The sequence below is a fragment of the Dermacentor variabilis genome, chromosome 5 (genome assembly GCF_050947875.1).
Source record: "Dermacentor variabilis isolate Ectoservices chromosome 5, ASM5094787v1, whole genome shotgun sequence".
Classification (NCBI taxonomy): domain Eukaryota; kingdom Metazoa; phylum Arthropoda; class Arachnida; order Ixodida; family Ixodidae; genus Dermacentor; species Dermacentor variabilis.
In genome coordinates, this window is record NC_134572.1 from 2,758,270 (window position 1) to 2,777,771 (window position 19,502).

General features: G+C 47.9%; 1 protein-coding gene across 3 annotated transcripts in view; it reads right to left on the reverse strand.

Annotated features, from left to right (window-relative positions):
- LOC142582172 (uncharacterized) overlaps positions 1-19,502 on the reverse strand; it is a 673,231-nt gene that overhangs the window by 119,235 nt on the left and 534,494 nt on the right. The gene's annotated exons all lie outside the window — the stretch shown is intronic.

A 19,502-nucleotide genomic window follows, 5' to 3' on the forward strand; every position in this document is an offset into this window, starting at 1 on the left:
CGAACTGGTAGAAATAGAACTTCATCGTTTATGATATCGTACTTCTAGTAGTAACGATATTCTAGAGTAACGATATTGCCGGCTTTGTCTCTTAACGCACACATCTGATTCTTGCCTAGGAATAGGCAAGAATCAGATGTGTGCGTTAAGAGACAAAGCCGGCAATATCGTTACTAATATGGATGAGATAGTTCAAGTGGCTGAGGAGTTCTATAGAGATTTATACAGTACCAGTGGCACCCACGACGATAGTGGAAGAGAGAATAGCCTAGAGGAATTCGAAATCCCACAGGTAACGCCAGAAGAAGTAAAGAAAGCCTTAGGAGCTATGCAAAGGGGGAAGGCAGCCGGGGAGGATCAGGTAACAGCAGATTTGTTGAAGGATGGTGGTCAAATTGTTCTAGAGAAACTGGCCACCCTGTATACGCAATGCCTCATAACCTCGAGCGTACCGGAATCTTGGAAGAACGCTAACATAATCCTAATCCATAAGAAAGGGGACGCCAAAGACATGAAAAATTATAGACCGATCAGCTTACTGTCCGTTGCCTACAAAGTATTTACTAAGGTAATCGCAAATAGAATCAGGAACACCTTAGACTTCTGTCAACCAAAGGACCAGGCAGGATTCCGTAAAGGCTACTCAACAATAGACCATATTCACACTATCAATCAAGTGATAGAGAAATGTGCAGAATATAACCAACCGTTATATATAGCTTTCATTGATTACGAGAAAGCGTTTGATTCAGTCGAAACCTCAGCAGTCATGGAGGCATTACGGAATCAGGGTGTAGATGAGCCATATGTAAAGATACTGGAAGTTATCTATAGCGGCTCCACAGCCACCGTAGTCCTCCACAAAGAAAGCAACAAAATCCCTATAAAGAAAGGCGTCAGACAGGGAGATACGATATCTCCAATGCTATTCACAGCATGTTTACAGGAGGTATTCAGAGGCCTGGAGTGGGAAGAATTGGGGATAAAAGTTGATGGAGAATACCTTAGCAACTTGCGATTCGCTGATGATATTGCCTTGCTTAGTAACTCAGGAGACCAATTGCAATGCATGCTCACTGACCTGGAGAGGCAAAGCAGAAGGGTGGGTCTGAAAATTAATCTGCAGAAAACTAAATTAATGTTTAACAGGCTCGGAAGAGAACAGCAGTTTACGATAGGTAGCGAAGCACTGGAAGGGGTAAGGGACTACATCTACTTAGGGCAGGTAGTGACCACGGATCCGGATCATGAGACTGAAATAACCAGAAGAATAAGAATGGGCTGGGGTGCGTTTGGCAGGCATTCTCAAATCATGAACAGCAGGTTGCCACTATCCCTCAGAAGGAAAGTGTATAACAGCTGTGTGTTACCAGTACTCACATATGGGGCAGAAACCTGGAGACTTACGAAAAGGGTTCTGCTGAAATTGAGGACGACGCAACGAGCTATGGAAAGAAGAATGATGGGTGTGACGTTAAGGGATAAGAAAAGAGCAGATTGGGTGAGGCAACAAACGCGGGTAAACGACATCTTAGTTGAAATCAAGAAAAAGAAATGGGCATGGGCCGGACATGTAATGAGGAGGGAAGATAACCGATGGTCACTAAGGGTTACGGACTGGATTCCAAGGGAAGGGATGCGTAGCAGGGGGCGGCAGAAAGTTAGGTGGGCGGATGACATTAAGACGTTTGCAGGGACAACATGGCCACAATTAGTACATGACCGGGGTAGTTGGAGAAGTATGGGAGAGGCCTTTGCCCTGCAGTGGGCGTAACTAGGCTGATGATGATGATGATGATGACTTCTAGTAGTTCACGCCAAAAGGAGTATCGTAAATAAGAGTGTCATGTTCCTTGAATATCAATAAGCTTGTTGGACACCCAAGAACACAAAAATAGCAGACAATAATTTATTACCACAAGATTGTGAGAAAAGTGGCAGGTACGTGAAAACGGGAAGAAAGTGTCAAATGTAAGTGATGGAGAATACTCGCAAATGAATGGCGTGGTGTCAATAAACTTTACACAAGCATAACAGCACAAACCGGACATGTTGCCGAGTATTCAGATAAATAAAAAACTACACAAATAAGTCAGTTTCATTGTACTCAAAATGTGATTGTTTTAGAAAGAATAAATATGACACTGCTTCTTGTACTTTTACGAAGGAGCGTTTTAAAGAAGCAAAACTATGTGAGTGGGTGCGTGCCAAAATAAAATGGCTGCATAAACAATTGGGCACGCACCAAAATCATCGTCTCGAATGCTCAAAACCCTAAGTCTCTCATTAAACAGCTGCAAGATATTGGTATCTCAGCCAATTCAGCAGTTCGACTGTGCTGGGGGTCTTCGCCTGCTGCCTTCGAACCCGTGCAGTCGTCTTCTGGAACTTGGAAATGTGTCCTTGAATATGCATGCTATCCTTTGGCTGTAGAGTATATTTTGGGGAAGGAACAGCGGAGACCTCTGCAATATGTAGAATTACAGAGGCAGAAGGTAAGCAATACTGGAGCCTTCAGAGCTTTTGAATATAGATGCTACGTTGCTTCGTGTAATGCCTATTTTTCTGATCGAACACAGGGACTGTCTCTGGTATTAATGTATGTCACCAAAAAGAATTGTTGACAAGGAAGCACTGTTATAAATACTAAGAAACATTTATCGTATGGACTTCATACACGATTAAAACATAAAAACACGTATCTAAAGCCCAATGCAAAACAGCTAACAACACTCGAGGAGCACAGAGCATGGCACAGAGGTTGAGAGAGAGCGCATTGCCTTACTGCAAATACTGCACGTGTACGGCTTTAGAAACAGCCATATTTATTTTACAAAACTAGCGCACCATACTTATTCAGAGGTTTCTGAGCGCAATTTTCTCGAATAAATAAACATAAAGCGTTTTGCACCCAAAGGCATACGCCGCATTTCTTAACGAGCTATTTTTATTACGGAAACTGCGCAGTGGGCTAGTTGGCTCGACATAATTAACACCGTTGCGCAGAGCGACGAGTGGACCGGACTTAGGCACGAAACCAGCACACGAAGCGTGAGCGCAACACTATCAATTATAGCAATTACGTGGACGCCGAAGACGCATTTTTACCGTCACCGTGATGCTTCGTATACAGTCCAAGGGTGATAACACCGTTGACGTGCGTCATATGCTGTATGTACGAGTGAAAGCACGCGAAGGAAGCCGACCATTGCGGCTCAATCTGGCGCGCGCAAAGCAGGAAAGTGGGGAACAAACGCGCCGTCTTCCGTCGCGCGAAAGAGCGTGGGGGGGGATGGAAGAGAGGGAGAGGTGGCGGCGTTGTGCTATGCCAGCAGCTGAGTATTTCGCAACCGGGCACAAGGGGAACAGACGACGGCGGCTCAACCTGGCGCGCGCAAAGAAAGAAAGCGGCGAGCAAACGTGCCGTCTTCCATCGCGCAAAACCGTGGGAGGATGGGAGAGAGCGAGGGGTGGTGGCATTGTGCTATGCCAGCAACCGAGCATTTCGCGACCAGGCACAAGGGGAACATGCCACGGCGGCTCAATCTGGCGTGCGCGAAGCAGGAAAGCGGAGAGCAAACGCGCCGTCTTCCGTCGCGCGAAAGACCGTGGGGGGATGGGAGAGAGGGAGGGGGTGGCAGCGTTGTGCTATGCCAGCAACTGAGTATTTCGCGACCTGGCACAAGGGAAATAGGCGACGGCGGCTCAATATTGTGCGCGATAGGGAGGAAAGCGGGGAGGCAGCACGGGAGGGAAGGGGGGCGGCCTTCACTCCGGCAACAAGTGCGACGCGCGCGGCCGCGCGCGCCGTATCAGCCGTATCTTGAAAGGGATCGGCAGACGGCTCATACCTTTGTGCGCGCTGTACACTCGTCTCTCTTAGGTTGAAGCGATAGATCGCTCGAAGGTCACTTGGCTCGCTGCTGCTGCTGGCGCGCTTGTTCACACCAGCGAGTTTCAGCGCTCAGCTCCTGTATTGTGTTTATGTTTGCTTGTGCGCGCTGACACCATGGTTGTTATTTCAGTTAGTAAGCGAATATGTCCAAGTTTATGCGGTCGATAAAACTACTATCCGTTCTTCGTATAGATGTCTACTAATTTCCTATCCCAACCAATGCTTCGTCTTTCGGGCGAAACTGCGACTTTTCTTAAAGCGAAGCTTTCTTTGCCTCTTCCTTCGATTTTCTCACTGCTGCTGCTGCTGTCTCGCACACGGTGTTGGGGGGTGGTTCAGAGCATGTATATATATGACAGGCGCGAGTCAGGGAGGTAAGGCGACGGGAGAAGCACGTTTTCACCCAACCGCTGGATGGATGGATGTTATGAGCGCCCCCTTTGGAACGGGCTGGTGGGTTGCGCAACCAAGCTCTTGTTATTACACTGCCTAATGTCCTGCCCAGGTTAAAAAATATAAAGAAACCCTATGAACTCCCACAATCATATTTTCTGACCCCTTAGTGCAAACATTGCATTTGTACGTCTACGTTTTTTTTTTGTCGTTTCCCTACTTTTCTTCCATCAATATTCCAATCGCCTCTTACTAATCTCTATTGTGGACATAGGATAGGGATAATTTTAATAAAGTGCCGTCAAACGACGGTTTAACGCGTCGTGACGCTGGCCAAGCGTCGACATGTTTACTTTTCCAATGCTCTCGCTGAACCCAAGGGCTCCAAGGAGACCAGTGGTGCCTAAATCGACTGCTGGGCAGACGTCTTCACATTGTAATAAAACATCCTCCATGCCGAATGCGCGTCGAAGGTGTCGAAATGGCGTCGAATGCTCGCAATAGCCTCTAGAGCTCCTTGGCGTCACCACCTTAGCCGCTTGACAGCTGTAATTATCCGTGACTCCCCTCAGAAGCATTGCAGAAACTGCAGCGCTTCCGTTTCTACTAACGTGCGAGGCCAGAGAGGACGCAGATAGAACTGTATAGAGGAGAAGAAGGGGAGGGAGGAGAAAGGGGGCGAGGATGACGTGAGAAGTCAAGGAAACTCCACTGCTATACTACAGCCGTTGCGGGGAAACAGGATAAGCTTAAAGGAGTACTGACACAAAAATTTTAGATCTTGTTTTTTCTGCTGCAATAAGTAGCTAATGACCCAGTAATCACCGCACGAAGCAGCATTGGCTTCAGAGCGCGACAGCTAATTATTTGGAGTCTTGTTTGTAGCGACCCCTCTAAGTTTCGGTTTGAAAAACAACGAGATGGGCCAAAGCAGGAATGTAAACACAGCTGGACATGTCATCGCACAAAACTGTGACGTGGCCCCGCCAACGCGCTCGCCGGCGCGAGAGCTTCGTCTTGCAAGCCAATTCGTCTGCAACGTCTGCGTTTGCGATTGGGCAAACTTTATTAAAAGTCCTGCTTTGCGATGTCCTCGCCATTATCGTCCTCCTTGTTTTCGTCGTACAGCGGCGACTATTTCCTGCTTGCGCTAGTAGCCACCGAATTAGACGTGACCAACCACATTTGATTGGATCCACTACAAAGCAGCAACTTGGAAAGTGCGGTCAGCGACAGCTATCAATATGCGTACGCACTGCTACCAGTAGAACGAACCATTCGTCGAGGGCGCTTTTGGAGTGAAGCATATTCCGGAGCAGGACACAAGGCGAGGTAAAGGTCGACACAGCATGAGGCTTGGGGGTGTGTAGTCTTGGTGGAAGATCATCGGACTGCCCAAAGCTCGGCGGGTTTTGTTTATACCAGGCACACTCGAAATGAAACGAGCAAATCTCTTCAACGGGGTCCATTCTAAGCGTCCAGTGGCGCACACGAACTCGGACCACTTCTGCCGCTTATCGACGCTGAGCAAGACAACCGAGCTGGTGATCGCTGGGAAACGGTATTGTAGGCCTAGCTTGCTAGCCGTCGGATCCGAGGCCGACGGGCCTTGTGACCCGCCCGCAGCTGGTAATAAAGCATATACATTCTTCAACACAACCAACGTCTGCATATTTATGTCGCTCATAAGTGACAATACAATTAGTCTTCCCGACGCCTTAGGCGAGCTGCTTCGCAAAGAGGATTGCAGCGGTGGCTGCGCTGACCGCTTGGGAGTCAATTTGACTCCAGCGATTTACTATATCGCGCAACGTTTCATAACATACACACTTTCGAGGTCCCTTCATGAGTTATTTTGTGTCAGAAACAAATTTTAGCCGATTTTGTGCCGCCGTCAGCGCCGAAAGAGGCCAGCGTCACGACCAGGGAGAAAAGAAAAGAAGACACCGATTGGAGCGGCGACCAACTTGCTCGCAGGGTCTGCTCAGAACCACCTAGACTAGGAGGTGGTGTTGGCCCACCCCGACGGCAGAGCAAAGTCGTGACGTAGCGTATTCTCGGTTGGTTACATTCCTTTTTTGTTGCCGATGCCGCGAAGTGCTGGTTTTTGCGGTTGGCTGAGCGCACGTATTTTAAAATTGATTTTAGGTATGTTCTAAGCTACATTTTCCGTTTATATTCTGCAGGCAATGTGTTTGTGCCGACATAAATAGATCTCACACGTTAACTCGACTTGAAAATTTTGTGTCAGCACTCCTTTAAAGTAAATTTGACGTTGCTGCTATTCCCGAAAAATAAACGCCATGCAAATATTTCAAGTGGTCAACTTACACAGGGCATGCGGAAGCAGAGCCGCATTAATTAAAGCGCACCGCAGGGTCCAGGAGAGACTGCGGAAGCGGTCGACCGCCAAATCAACACTTCTGTGCCCGCCGCGTTAGCTTTGCGGCTATGGCTTTGCTAGATGACCTGGATTTGATCCCAATTGAGGCAGCCGCATTTCGCGGGGGGCGGAACAGAAAATTCACGTACGCTTACATTTTGGGACACGTTAAATAACATCATGGTGTCAAAATAATCCCGAGTCCGCCACTACGGCGTGCCCCATAATCGGAGTATGGTTTTGGCACGTACAGCCCCATAATCCGATTCAATTTGAATACTTCTGCCACAATTCGATGTGCCATGTGAGGGAAAGACAACGCTCAACACTTTCAGAGGTTATAAAATATGGAGCACAACATCGCTTCAAGCTAACACCTCTCCGCGTATGTTGTGTGTACTACGCAGACAAACCGCAGTGGTGCACACAAGGTAACGTTTAACATCAACTCACCACTCTCGAGTTAGCCTAAACGTTGAAGAAATTAAGCTTTAGCCGTCAACATCACCGCTAATTATCGTCAATCAAAGCATCCAGCACGGAAAGCTTCGCTTACATTGATTCCCACAGTGTGTGGGATCTGCATAATTTTTCTTTTCGAACTTCACCATTCTTTCGAACGTGCCTCGCAGCGCGGACGATGCCGCGTCGCTGTTATCACTGGAATCACTACTCATTTCTTCGCATGAAAAAAAAAAGAATGCAGGACAAAATTCAACGTTAGAGACGGGAGCAACTGTTTATTGCTTGAAGGCCGCCATGACCCCACTCCGTTACTCGTTCATGCGGCTAACAGTGACACAACGAGATACGAAGAGAACAAGTCTTAACAACATGCAGAATTTCCTTCAGTCAAATGAATTCTGATCCAATTGACTGTAGCAGGACGAACGGAGACATAATTAATCTAACAGCAAGGCATGAGGAACAGTATCAAATGTCTTTCGGAAGTGCATAAATACGCAGTCTGCCTGATAACTCAAGTTGAAAGAGTAGACGAGATCATGGCGGAATTCTACCAATTGAGTCGTGCATGACAAGCTAGGCCTGAATCGATGTTGGGTATTTGAAAAGAAAGGGTTGCTTTGAAGGTGTTTCATCACAGCACTGTAGATTATGTGTTGACTTATTTTGCAGCACACGCATGTTAAAGAGATCGGCCTGTAGTTCCGTACTGTATTTTTGAGACCACTTTTCTGAATAGTCAGTACACCTGGGGCCCTATAACGTAAAGCTATTCCAATATGTTTTATTCCAATCTCCTAACGTCAAATTTGCGTAACCACTAACGCAAGCATCGGGTGGTCACCCGTCGGGTTGTCTGAATAGACCAATCAAACGCTCTCCTCGTTCATAGGAGGTCACATTTGTTTGCTTGAAAAACGAATAACATTGCCTACACTGAGCGGCTTGTCTTATCTAATTGGCTGACAAGAGGCGAGGAGCGCGCTCAAGTGGAGAGGGATTCGATGGGGCCGAGCCACTGCTCTGAAAATCGATACCCGGATGAAGAGGGTGGTGCCAGCGCCTGCGATTGGTCCGCTTCCCCTTACTTAGCTTGCGGTGGCTGGTGGAAACTCGCGGCGGCATGCAACGGAAGGTTAAGAATGACGCTAAACCGGATGCTCAGCAAAGAAGAGTTGGCAGAACGAGGTCGGAAACCTGCCGAAAGTGCCTCGAAAAACGTTACACGGCCACGCAAACAGTTCTATTATAAGCAAATAAACCTATACTCTCCGACAGGTACGAGTAGCTAGTGCCTGAGCGATCGGCGGTAGTCATCTTTTATTCCTTTCGGAACGGGGCAGCCTGTGGCTGTTCAGAAGAAAATTCAGTTTTGTTCGGCATATTAATGCCTTTTTAACGCGTACACGTCACTTTGACGCGGTGAGTTTTTGCGGTTTTGTGACGTCTCGTGACAGGCAGCTGAAGTGGGTGCCGCCCGAAAACTTTGGACCAATAGCCGAGGGCTTACGAAGAAATGGCGTCGAATCAGAAATAACTATTTTTCTTTTGTTCGGTCGAATCATGCATAATCAGTGTGTACGCATGATATCAGATGGGGAGCTATCGCGATATTCGTGACGTCGCGTGACAGACACGTGAAGTGGGTGTGGTCCAAAAAAAGTTTTTGACCATTCGCGGAGGGCTGATTGCAGAATTGGAGTAGAAAAGTTCGGAATAGTTTTACGTTATAGCGCCCCTGCTACTCTTCATTGTGCTGGAATTGAACAGCTTTCTAATGATTTATTACACAAAACAACTAAAATATAAGCAATTTCTCGAGAGCAAGCTTTGATTACCTGGGATGTAATACCATCAGGAGCTCCAGCAGACTTGTTCTTTAGTTTAGAAAGCAGTTTCAGGACACTGTTATAAGTGACAGTAATTATGGGCCTATTCTCGTAGGCTTAGTGGAAGGCTACAGCGCGGGAACCGACGGAGACAGGGAAGCACACCGAGTACACGGACACAGCGCTGACTTTCCACAAAAATGTTTATTTTGCCGGTGCGCGGCCAAATAAACAGTTTGTTTATTTTGCTGTCAGGCACGTTCCGCGCAGCATCCGTTCTTGGCGCAGGCACCCGCGGACGTTTTTGATTAGCCGAGCGAGCAGCTTCATCTGTGCTGCTGTCGTTGCCGACAATTCCGCAGTGGCTCGGCAACCATTGAAATACAATATCGTACCCTTTCCCGAGCGCGCGGTGATGAGTGTGCCTTATTTCGTACGCTAACTGCTCGTGTAACCCATGACGTAGAACTGTAGAGCTGTTTTCGAACCGCAGAAAACAGTCCAACGATTTTGTGACTGCTGAAGCACGTAATTTCACCTTGAAGAGCCACAAGTGCTGCTGCTGTTGACGTGGTATTGTGACAGTATTTAAATAGCAAATACAGCAGTGGTTTTCCGATGGAACAACCACTGCTCCAGCAAAGCAGTTGGAACTGGTGGAACCGTCCGTGTCAATGTGTATTTGGTCTAAACGAGACTGGTGTAGGAGATGCACAGAGAACTGCTTGAGGGCTAGCGGTGACAAGTCTGCCTTCTTAGCAATCCCGGGAACTGAGAGGCACGTGAATTTGCCGGAGACACCACTGTGCCGATATTTGTGGTTTTGCAGGCTTGAAGCCAGATGGTGGAGAGACGGCATCACCCCCGTAGGGTAGTGTGGTGGAAATATTTTTCGTCTCTGCGTGGGGATGGTAAGATCAATGAATCCATAGGTGTGACCAAATATTTAATCTCTTTTTGTAGTTGTGACGTGGCTCAGAAAGTGCATATTTACTTGAAGTATGTACCTAAGGTGAATACAGACCATTTCTTGAATTGTAGAAAGGTATCTTTTTTTCAAGAAACGGACACACCAGTATAGCGGTATGTTTTTAAAGCACGTAAGCACTTCTGCTCTTCCCCACTCAGACAGTAAGAATTGTTGTACTGTGTTGAATAGAATAGAATTTGTCGTTATTTTCATGCGCCATGCATGAGGGATGATGGAAGAAAAAGCTGCATTGAAGCAGCTTGGCTAGCTCCCACCAGCTATTGTTACGTTTCGCCTACGACGCGCGGTAAAGCCGGCGCGGATGCAACGGACGCCGGGGCTTCGTTCAAAGCGGCAGACATTTTGGCCAGTTCGGCGCCGCCGCTACGCCTCCCTGCCAAGCGCGTCCAGGCATGTTCCAATGCCACGTGTCTTCGTGTGCGTGTGTGTGTGTATGTGCATGTTGGTGCCCACGCTTGTCGAAGCGCGGCAGCCGGGGAGAGGAGCTCCCCCAACTGTGAAGCGAGGGGGTCTGACCGGCGCCGACACGACGTATGCGCCACCGTGGTTTTAAGGCGCAACCGTGGTAGAGAAACGGAAAGGCGATATAAGCATGCGTGGCCATGATACGCACACGACAAACTGCCTTACAATATTTAGACTTGAGGGGAAGCTTCGTTAACAAACTATAACACGGCAATGAGCACTCGAATACGACGAGAGAAATAATTGAGACGTGGAAAATTCCCTTGAAATAAATCTGGTTTGCGAGACAAATGATTGTATGTATTGAATCTCTTAAAAGATGAGGGGGGAAATATGCGCTCACCGAGAGGGCATCGTCCGCACGAGACCACCACCAGGCTCCTTACGGGGATGTGGAGAGCTTCGCGGCCGGAACGAAGCCCCCCCTCTCCGCCGGCCAGGCGTGGAAAACGCGCTTTCCGATCGCTCAAGGTTGCGTAGGAATAGTATAGTTCTAGCGTCTAGGAAAAGTTTTAACAGGTGCGAGGACGGCACGCATAGCGTGGGAAGCTAGCCGCCGGAATAGCTATCTTCGAGAGCTATTCTATATTATATTATATTATACTTCGAGAGCTATGACTGATGCTTTTCTATATATATGTATTCATCTCATCTATGCGATCGCATGCGCGTGCTGTTTCTTTGTCTCTGCGTGTAGTAGTTAAGAGAGTCAGTTTAAGGGCGGAGAAGAGGGAAGGAAAAGAAAGCAAACTTGCAGCGCCGTGGTTTTAAGGCGCAACCGTGGTAGAGAAACGGAAAGGCGATATAAGCATGCGTGGCCATGATACGCACACGACAAACTGCCTTACAATATTTAGAATTGAGGGGTAGTTTCGTTAACAAACTATAACACGGCAATCAGCACTCGAATATAATTATAACCCTAATAATAATTGTAAATATTCATCTCATCTATAGTATCTAAAGCGCGCGCTGTTTCTTGCCTCTGCGTGTAGTAGTTAAGAGAGCCAGTTTAAGGGCGGAGAAGAGGGAAGGAAAAGAAAGCAAACTTGCAGCGCCGTGGTTTTAAGGCGCAACCGTGGTAGAGAAACGGAAAGGCGATATAAGCATGCGTGGCCATGATACGCACACGACAAACTGCCTTACAATATTTAGACTTGAGGGGAAGCTTCGTTAACAAACTATAACACGGCAATGAGCACTCGAATACGACGAGAGAAATAATCCTAAAAAAAAAATTATATATCCTCAATTATGTGTGGCCACAGCTGTGCAGGTCATAAATACCAGGTTCTCTAGCCGAGTGCCATCCATGCGGTATAACCGAGCTCAGATTGGTCCACCTTGACTGATCAAATAGGGCGCCACTGTAGGTTAAATGAGGCGTACAACTCCTGCGGGACCCGCCGTGGTTGCTCAGTGGTCATGGTGTTAGACTGCTGAGCACGAGGTCGCGGGATCGGACCCCGGCCACGGCGGCCGCATTTCGATGGGGGCGAAATGCGAAAACACCCGTGTACTTAGAATTAGGTGCACGTTAAAGAACCCCAGGTGGTCGAAATTTTCGGAGTCCTCCACTACGGCGTGCATAATCAGAAAGTGGTTTTTGTCACGCAAAACACCATAATTCAATTTTTAATTTAACTCCTGCGGGGACGGTAGAGTATCCGTCTCCAGTGCAAGAGGACCGTGATTCAAATCCCGGTGCCGCGCAATTCTCCTCCGGGAAATACAAAAAAAAAAGAAAAAGAAAACCGTGTGTTGAGAAATTGCACAAACAGGCCTGGAGTGCGGCCTGATCCCGGTGACCAGAACCGGTAACGCACTCTCTCACCAGAGCAGGATTGGCCACCCTGGTGCAGTACTTGGCCACAACCTCCTATATGAATACAACAATCAAACCCCGGCCCTCAGTCCCCAGCAGCCGCGAAGCAACTGACCACGGCGGCGGTCAGATCTGTAACGCTGCAGAGGGTGCTAAGAATACCTGGCTCCGGACAGGCCGCCATTGGAATCTGAACCTGGCAACGTTTAACGTTAGAACGCCATCTAGTGAGGCGAGTCTAGCAGTATTATTGGAGGAATTAGAGGGTAGTAAATGGGATATAATAGGGCTCAGTGAGGTTAGGAGGACAAAAGAAGCATATACAGTGCTAAAAAGCGGGCATGTACTGTGTTACCGGGGCTTAGCGGAGAGACGAGAACTAGGAGTCGGATTCCTGATTAATAAGGAAATAGCTGGTAACATACAGGAATTCTATAGCATTAACGAGAGGGTGGCAGGTCTTGTTGTGAAACTTAATAAGAGGTACAAATTGAAGGTGGTACAAGTCTATGCCCCTACATGCAGTCATGATGACCAGGAAGTCGAAAGCTTTTATGAAGACGTGGAATCGGCGATGGGTAAAGTCAAAACAAAATACACTATACTGATGGGCGACTTCAATGCCAGGGTAGGCAAGAAGCAGGCTGGAGACAAGTCAGTGGGGAAATATAGCATAGGCTCTAGGAATAGCAGAGGAGAATTATTAGTAGAGTTTGCAGAACAGAATAATATGCGGATAATGAACACCTTTTTCCGCAAGCGGGTTAGTCGAAAGTGGACGTGGAGGAGCCCGAATGGTGAGACTAGAAATGAAATCGACTTCATACTCTGCGCGAACCCTGGCATCATACAAGATGTAGACGTACTCGGCAAGGTACGCTGCAGTGACCATAGGATGGTAAGAACTCGAATTAGCCTAGACTTGAGGAGGGAACGGAAGAAACTGGTACACAAGAAGCCAATCAATGAATTAGCGGTAAGAGGGAAACTAGAGGAATTCCGGATCAAGCTACAGAACAGGTATTCGGCTTTAACTCAGGAAGAGGACCTTAGTGTTGAAGCAATGAACGACTATCTCATGGGAACCATTAAGGAGTGCGCAATAGAAGTCGGTGGTAACTCCGTTAGACAGGAAACCAGTAAGCTATCGCAGGAGACGAAAGATCTGATCAAGAAACGCCAATGTATGAAAGCCTCTAACCCTACAGCTAGAATAGAACTTGCAGAACTTTCTAAGTTAATCAACAAGCGTAAGACAGCGGACATCAGGAACTATAATATGGATAGAACTGAACAGGCTCTCAGGAACGGAGGAAGCCTAAAAACAGTGAAGAAGAAACTAGGAATAGGCAAGAATCAGATGTGTGCGTTAAGAGACAAAGCCGGCAATATCGTTACTAATATGGATGAGATAGTTCAAGTGGCTGAGGAGTTCTATAGAGATTTATACAGTACCAGTGGCACCCACGACGATAGTGGAAGAGAGAATAGCCTAGAGGAATTCGAAATCCCACAGGTAACGCCAGAAGAAGTAAAGAAAGCCTTAGGAGCTATGCAAAGGGGGAAGGCAGCCGGGGAGGATCAGGTAACAGCAGATTTGTTGAAGGATGGTGGTCAAATTGTTCTAGAGAAACTGGCCACCCTGTATACGCAATGCCTCATAACCTCGAGCGTACCGGAATCTTGGAAGAACGCTAACATAATCCTAATCCATAAGAAAGGGGACGCCAAAGACATGAAAAATTATAGACCGATCAGCTTACTGTCCGTTGCCTACAAAGTATTTACTAAGGTAATCGCAAATAGAATCAGGAACACCTTAGACTTCTGTCAACCAAAGGACCAGGCAGGATTCCGTAAAGGCTACTCAACAATAGACCATATTCACACTATCAATCAAGTGATAGAGAAATGTGCAGAATATAACCAACCGTTATATATAGCTTTCATTGATTACGAGAAAGCGTTTGATTCAGTCGAAACCTCAGCAGTCATGGAGGCATTACGGAATCAGGGTGTAGATGAGCCATATGTAAAGATACTGGAAGATATCTATAGCGGCTCCACAGCCACCGTAGTCCTCCACAAAGAAAGCAACAAAATCCCTATAAAGAAAGGCGTCAGACAGGGAGATACGATATCTCCAATGCTATTCACAGCATGTTTACAGGAGGTATTCAGAGGCCTGGAGTGGGAAGAATTGGGGATAAAAGTTGATGGAGAATACCTTAGCAACTTGCGATTCGCTGATGATATTGCCTTGCTTAGTAACTCAGGAGACCAATTGCAATGCATGCTCACTGACCTGGAGAGGCAAAGCAGAAGGGTGGGTCTGAAAATTAATCTGCAGAAAACTAAAGTAATGTTTAACAGGCTCGGAAGAGAACAGCAGTTTACGATAGGTAGCGAAGCACTGGAAGGGGTAAGGGACTACATCTACTTAGGGCAGGTAGTGACCACGGATCCGGATCATGAGACTGAAATAACCAGAAGAATAAGAATGGGCTGGGGTGCGTTTGGCAGGCATTCTCAAATCATGAACAGCAGGTTGCCACTATCCCTCAAAAGGAAAGTGTATAACAGCTGTGTGTTACCAGTACTCACATATGGGGCAGAAACCTGGAGACTTACGAAAAGGGTTCTGCTGAAATTGAGGACGACGCAACGAGCTATGGAAAGAAGAATGATGGGTGTGACGTTAAGGGATAAGAAAAGAGCAGATTGGGTGAGGCAACAAACGCGGGTAAACGACATCTTAGTTGAAATCAAGAAAACGAAATGGGCATGGGCCGGACATGTAATGAGGAGGGAAGATAACCGATGGTCACTAAGGGTTACGGACTGGATTCCAAGGGAAGGGATGCGTAGCAGGGGGCGGCAGAAAGTTAGGTGGGCGGATGACATTAAGACGTTTGCAGGGACAACATGGCCACAATTAGTACATGACCGGGGTAGTTGGAGAAGTATGGGAGAGGCCTTTGCCCTGCAGTGAGCGTAACTAGGCTGATGATGATGATGATGATGATGATGATGAAGTGCGTAATTTTCATCTGCGGATCTAAGGCGCTACAGCTAGCAACATCGATAGCGAGGACGTTCTTGCGGTTATTAATTGTGACGTCTTTCATGTCTCCTGGAACAAGATCCTCCAGATTAACAGAGCTGACCTGCCCATTGAGTCGATTGAGATTGTCCGTAGCCGTCTCGGGAACAAAGATAATTGCGTGCTTCGGAGCCCTTGGCGTAGGAGTCACAGTCGACTTACTTGGTGGGGAGCACTCGCTGATGTTTCGTCTCTTCGCTTTTCGGCATGTGTAGACCTTGAAGCATTCATCGCTTGAAGTACCGTCGCTCTAGGGAGAGTACAGCTCGCTGTCATCGCTGTCATCGCTGTCAGCTTTCCTCCGAGGGCAGTTCCGCTTGGAGTCGCTGCCGCAGACGCTGGCAGGTCTGGACGGTTCACGACCGATTCCACTTCCATCGCCGAAGAAGGGCGTCCCCCCCCCCCCCAGCAGAAACCGGAAAACTAATATTCCATAGAGACCAACACAGTGATGTATACTACAACCACTTCGTCATCTTCATATATAGTGTAGTATCTCAGTATAGGGCAGGAACCAGTTCGTGGCGGCTTTCTTTCAGAAAACGTCCACGAGCCCTTCGGACCATCTCTGACTCCCCAGTCGTGACAGCTCTTTCTTCCTCTAGTGGCGCTTCTTCTCTGACGAGGCGAGCTCGTTGGAAGAAAATTAACAGCGCCCTGCAGCATCGCGTGGGAACCGTCCTGCGACTATCTTCCCGGCGTAGTTCTCGCATTATAGTCATTGCGCGTGACAAGCAGCATGTTGCCTACTGCAGTCTTAACAACCGTGACGGAAAATGGCCGACGCCGCAAAATATAAATAAATACGCCTCAAAAATGCTCGTATTCTCGCCACATTTCTCAAGGAGGTTTCTGTAAAGAAACTAAATTACTGGCTTTCAGGAGAAAATTTGGTGCATTTCGGTCAGGGTTGGAATGGAGTCCGGGCCTTCGGGAGTCGGAGACAAGCGCGCTTCCCTGAAGCCACGGCTGCTCCACGGTTCGGGCTTACTAAAGGTGTACTTAGTGCCTACCTGATTGCACACGTCACGTCGCAGTCCCCTCCCTCCCTAGTGCGTGCGTTATTGGGCGGTGAACGTGGGTGCCACGTCATGAGTCCATAAAATGAGCGCTTTGATGACGTTCCGACGTCTACAAACGGTATAATGCTTTCTCATTCCCACATGTAAGCAGTCTTAAGTGTCTGCCGAATTTGAAGTTTAGTAATGGCTGTCGCGCCAGGTGTTGCGCAGAAAACCGGGGCGGCGCGCTCTGTGTATTGACGTCACACTCGGAGTGACGGTTGTCGGCGGCGAGCGATGGAGGAGCGTGAACACTTGCGGCTCGCGAGGATGACCGCACAAGTGCGCCACTGCGGAAGAAGAGCGAGCCACTGCGCCTTATTGAGTAGGTAGCCTTCGTTCCAGACGTGTACTTCCCATTGCGACTCGTTAGTCTTGCAAGAAGTTTAGCCTAGATTGTATAATTTGATGCATTAGCAATATGTCTTACAAAGAAGTCTAACCCCTATTGTATATCTTCATGTATTCCCAAATGTACAGCAGGCTTTCGCACTCTTGTGTTACAAGAATGTAACACCTGCCGAACCTTTTTGGTAGCGAAGCACACCTTTTTGATTTTTTTTCTTTACGGCGACGAACGTGTACGCATGCTTCATTGGGAGCGAGCTCCACTACTGGGAAAGCTGGCGCCTCCGTCGGCGTGACGTGGTATGAGGGATGACGTGGACACAGCGGCCACGTCGGCTGCTTCGGAAGCGCCGAAGCGAGCCGAACTGAAAACGAAAGTGCGCTGCGGATCTGATTAGGTGGGGAGGTTTTCCTGTTTCGGGTGTCTGTTTAACAACACTTGAAAGTACTATAATAGGTAGTGGGTGCCTTTGTAGGCGCCCAATAGGGTAGGCTACTGCTCAGTGCCGCAGTGGCGGACGTACGGAACGTAGCCCGGTGTCAGCCTTCCCACGTACCAGCAAGACAAGAAGCTGCGTGAAGCTTTGATCGCGAAACTGAAAACCGGCAAGCAGCCATCGGCTACAACTTGGGTGTGCGCAAGCGCTTCTGCGAGGGAGATTTCTGCTGCGGCGTCGGGGCTGCGATGTTCGCGGTGAGTAGCAGAAAGCGCGCACTGAGACGATCGCCCTCGCGCGCTGCCCCGCTAATGTCATAAAGCTTTGGTCTATGAACTTGTTGATGCTAGATAGTGGCATGTTCACTGAAATGCACAGTAAAAAGTACAGGTAAGAAGTACATTAAAAAAGCATGGCATAAGATAATGTTTGTGCGACCAAAGAATGAATGAACTTAATTCCGAAGGAGAAACAGCAGGAAATGGCTCGCTGAGAAATCGATAAACATACAGTGCGACGCAACTTAAGAAATAATTCTGAAACGTCAAAAAATTCAGAAAAAATAATAAGATTGAATCGTCGCGACGGCACATCCCAAGTCCCCGTAGGCGTCTTGTGATACTTTTAGCTCTGATAACCAACTCATCAATGGTTGGTTCTGTACTGCCAAATGCTCATATGATGCGGCCAAAAGTTCACGACGCGAAGCGAAACATTGTTTACGGACATGCATGTAGAAGCGCAGTCGCTCGCTAGGAACCCGTGCGATCGCTCTATGGAGGCTTCCTTCTTCATGCTCCATTTGGTTATAGAGACAACCCAATATAAGAACATATCTTATATATTTCATATATCTTACATATCTTATATATTTTATATCGTGTTGTCGACAAATTCGAATTCACCCTGCCATCTGCTAGCCGCCTGGTTAGCTCAGATGGTAGAGTGGCTGCCCCGGAATGGCGGCGGTCACGGGTTTGAGTCCCGGACCAGGACGAATTTTTCTTCAACTGTGAGGCTTTTCTTTCCAGGAACCCGTATGGGTTTCTTTTGTAGCAATTGCTACGAACGGGTGGATGTCTGATTTTCCCTCATTAATATCTTATATAGTTTGCTCTCAGCGATTGGCTACCTTTCACGCAAGAAGCCGGTTCGGGGGACTCTATCGCGGCGACCGCTCGTACTAGGCGTACACAGTACGTATTCGGTAAAGACATTGCGTCTGCAAACCATTCTGTGCTTTCTGTTTGCCCAAGATCAATATTTTGACAGTAAAAAACGTCCCTCGTTTCGACAGTACTTAGGGCAAGCCCAGAAGGGCTCTCGCGTGGTGTTTTAGCCAAACCTACGAGGAGCGCGCTGCGTTATCCCTCATACTACGCAAGTGAGGCGCTTCCCACAGATGGCGACTCCGTAAATCCTCGCCCCTAATACTGTGTACACCTATTATTTTCTGTTTTTCTGAGGCGACCCAATAAACCAGTTGTGAGTTAGCACCCGTGGTGTACTGTCCTCTTCTCTACATTTATTACAACCTTACAACTTACAACTTACCTTTACTACAATCACTCTGAAGCAGTAAAGCATTTCATACGCCCCACAGCAGTTGTCGCGGTGGTTTTCAACAGCTTCGTTGGACATCCATTTTCGCAGAGCCGCGATGGCGAGTAAGCTCTATTTTGATAAATAACTGTGGACGTAACGACAGATATCGTTCTTGTAAAAAGCTATTCATCGTTACTTAACAGCAAAAATGTACAAGCAAAATCTTTGATAAAACGTCGTACAGCTGCGATGTGACTTAGGCACTGTAATAGAGACCACTAGCGGGAATCGCATCCGAGGCCGCGCGCGCAGCGTCGAACCAGCACAACCGCTTAGGAGCGGGCACTTGTCAGGAGAGGAAAAGAGCAAATGTTTGTTGGGCAATGCTGCGTGCAAGGGATGTGATGAACAATGGCGAATAGCCAGAAAGGTCGAAGGAATAAACATTGCTCCGGGGACAACGACGGGAGAAAGGGAGGCAGCGCAAGTTCTGGAGGTTGCCTGCGGCCAACATATCTGCAAAGCCCGGCGTCGATGAAGCGTTTGACGGCGACCCACATAGGACGGCAGCTTCGCTCTGCGTTTGACGGAAAACAAGTGAACAGCGTTGGCTGGGTGTCGCACGACTGACTCGCATAGAGGAAAGCAAGCGGAGAAGCCAAGGAGACAAACAACGCGCCCTTGCGTGCGCTTCGAGGCTCCGTCCATCTGCACCGAGGTCCCGAACGTGGGGTCCGGGCTGGGGAAAGACTGGTCGACTGG